The following is a 3,334-nucleotide window of genomic DNA, read 5'->3' as shown; positions in this document are numbered from 1 at the left end:
GCCTCCATCGCAACCAATCAGGAGTGCACATTGGTTTCCCACATTCCCACTGACGTCATGTACGCTCGCTTTGCCTGGGACTGCTGCTGGAATCAGCTAAGGGGTCGTCTTCTTTCCTCGACTATGGACACGAGTTTCGTTCCTCCACATGTATGGGAGTAAACGACTGGACTTTACAGATGAAGTTACGTGTTCCCATGTAGATCCGAGCCGCAGCTCAACCAGCGCAACCACAGTCCTCCAAAGGTATGTGAAGGTGTTTTGTTTCCGTCGCTTTTTCTAACTGCAGAATAATTCAGGGAAAATCTGGGAAAAGGGAGTGCATCTGTGCGCAAGAAAGGGGGGTATGGGCTGCTGCTTGAACTCGGAAAGTCTTGAATGCACACAGAAAAGAAAGTGGTCGCTTTTTCGTGCGTGTGTGACAACAAGACAAGATCCTTTAGGCAGCTTCACAGCAGGAAAGAGTCTAATTCTACGCTAATCTTCTTCTTGTGACCGATTCATCGCGGACAACACACACCTTTCAGGGACACTCACGCGCTGTTTTTGATGTCGTGCCTTACCGTTGCTTTGCAAAAACTTAAAGAAGCCAACTGTTTTGGCGTTAGTTTTCTTGGAAAGGAGAAAAAAACCTCACGTTACTGTGACAATGCCCTTGAAAACGTGCAGCTACGAGGTGAGGGAAAAGGCAGGTGAGCTTAGGTTGTGGGAATCTCTGGAATGCGAGGTCGCCGTGGGGCGGGGATCCCAACTCTTCCCCCACGAGATTGGCTTACCTTTTACTCCCACGTACGGTCGCTACATTCAAACCACGCCATTTTTAATTAGCCTAATCTGCATTTAACCAGGAGCGTTTCTTTTGATGGGGACCGTGCTTCCACGGTTCCATTGCTTTGCATCGAGCAGAGAGAGAGAGAAAAACAACAACTTTTAGGTCAAGATGGACTCATATTTGAAGGCACATTGACTCACAAGACAAGTATAATTTCTCACCTATTTGTATAAAACAACGTCTGAAGCACATTTTTTGTCGTTGATGTACTGTCATGAGCTGCAATGCAGGTTTTTTTTACTCCATTTTCTGTCACTTTTAAAGTTGCAGTTACACCTAAATGCAGTTACACCTAACGAGGAACAATGCATAAGCCAAAGCGACTACATTTCCTTTAGCCTCATGGGTTTTAGGCGGGGGGGGGCACAAGGCTTGTGAGGGTGTTAGAGACAGTTAGAGGTATCAGAAAATCTAAATAAACAATGTATTATGGCCAAAACAAGACCTTATCCTTGTTATCTATAGCAGCAGCCAAACGTTAAACAGACGCTTACCTGAATCTCAGCTCATTTACCATCAAACAATGACCAAGGAGGCAGAATGAGAAGGCATCATTAAAAGTGTGCTCATCCTACTTAAAAATGATGCATTTTTGGATTGTCACTGGACAGGCCCAGGAGCACACATGTCCATTATGCACTGAACACCTTGATTTAACACGTGCCGTATTGAATATCTATTTGTTGAACATTATTTCAGGTTTGATTTTAAATCAGTGCAATAAGTGTGCCTGGCACTTCATGTACTAACTTGTAAATAACGTGCCTGAGTGCCACTTTAGGGAACGCCGTTCCAGATGCCTCATTCCTCAGGGGAATGGAGTATTTAGTACTTAAATCCCCCCGTGTCATGTCTAATTCTTGCTAATACCAAAGTTGCTAAAACCAAAAGGCTGATGAGAAAAATTGAATAATTTATCGTGATGTGACATTTCACTTCAAGTTAAGTATTGTGACAGCTTACAAATAATCTCTAATTGCAGTTATTCAAGTTTGCTGGAATGACTCTGCATAATTGTTAGTGGTTTGATTTGCATAAAAACGTTGGAAACTGGCAGAAATGTTGGGCCATATTTCCATTACTATTCCCATCTAGTTTTCCATATTTTAAGGTTCTTCTGGTGCTCTTTCACTCACACAATCGACATCAACTTCTTTCACTGCGATTTAATGGCAGCAACCACTTATTTCTGGGCAGCCTCGCTTCTTATTTTTCATCAGCTGAATGTTAATTAGCGCTTTTGTCATTATTTTCATGAACTTAGCTGAAAAACTCACGGCTGTGGGCGCAGTTTGTTTTTAAGACAAATAGAAAAAGAGTTTCTTGGATTTTTAGCAAAAATGTTGCAGTCAAAATGCCCCCATCCCATTAATCCACTAATTTAAAAACAGTCCATGCCGATGGATCCCCATCGGCATAGAAATAGTTGAGCTTGGTAAGGAAGCACCAGAGTCATTTGGGCCCTGACCAAATTCACTTAACAAAGATTTAAAAGCAAAGAAAAATATGGCTTTCATTACTTTCCAATGATCGGTGCCAGTAAAGGACCCTCTTTGTCAAAAAGCGTGTGCGTTTAATCAGATTTTTACGTATAACATGGCATAACGTGAAGAGAAAAGACCAAAAAAAAAAAACAACTGTTAATTTCACTGTATTTGTGCCACAAATTCTGCTGTTGTCAGGTTTCTGCTGTTGCCTTTCAGGAGAGGTCCAGCTTTCTGCATGCATCACTGATGTTACCACACTGGAAGTTAGTGTTGTTTTAGCCAGTTAAAAATGGGCGATCATATGGCATGCTAACTCTTAAGTTCACTCCTTCTCACACACACACACACACACACATGCACAAACACTGAGCGTGTTTCTCCCCTCGTGATACACATTACCGCTCTACGCTCGCACGGCCTCACAGCTGACAGCCATTGAGGCTGGTTTTCTGTGGAAATGAAACAACAGCAGGATTTTGGTTAGCAGAATCAGTCTCTTTTGTTTTTTGTGTGCTTTTTTTGTTTTTTAGCAGTTTTTAGCTTGTACTCCTCCTAAGTGTCGAGATTGTGTTTGGCACAAGGTGTGTGTGTGTGTGGGGGGGTTCTAGCAGGTCAGAGATGACAGCTTGATGTTGTTTATCTTGTCATGCTCCCTGTGGTTTATCTCTTTCTGTACAGATATGTGTTTACAGAACTACTACGTGGTTTGAAGAACTATTTGTATAAAGAATAATCTTGTGTTGCAGTAGACAAAAAAAAAAAAACCAAGCCCTACCCGAGCTCGCTTGTGTGATTGTTTGACCCAGACTTCATGGTGAGTTCTTTTTAATAGATACTGACAACAGCTGAATAGTTTTGTGCTCTTTGGCGGGCCTCTACTCCTTGTGCTTTTTCACCCCCTAATTCTGGCCCGACATCAAGGCGTAATCCCTCACCCCCACGTTGCGTGTCAGATTTGCTTTTTTCTCCTATGATCAAAAAGCGAGCACCCCCCACCCCCCCTCCAATTCCCATT

The 3,334-nt window shown here is 42.7% G+C and overlaps 1 protein-coding gene across 1 annotated transcript in view; it reads left to right on the top strand.

Annotated features, from left to right (window-relative positions):
• The first annotated feature begins 87 nt into the window (after positions 1-87).
• Positions 88-3,334, top strand: part of LOC140319481 (plakophilin-4-like) — a 67,446-nt gene continuing 64,199 nt past the window's right edge. The window contains exon 1 of the mRNA XM_072397132.1: positions 88-246. The gene's annotated coding sequence lies outside the window, so the exon portion shown is untranslated. The remainder of the gene's footprint in view (positions 247-3,334) is intronic.

This window comes from Leuresthes tenuis, unplaced genomic scaffold (genome assembly GCF_036924035.1).
Source record: "Leuresthes tenuis unplaced genomic scaffold, fLeuTen1.0.hap1 SCAF_12, whole genome shotgun sequence".
In the NCBI taxonomy this organism is placed as follows: Eukaryota; Metazoa; Chordata; class Actinopteri; order Atheriniformes; family Atherinopsidae; genus Leuresthes; species Leuresthes tenuis.
This window is presented reverse-complemented; position numbering and strand designations above follow the sequence as displayed.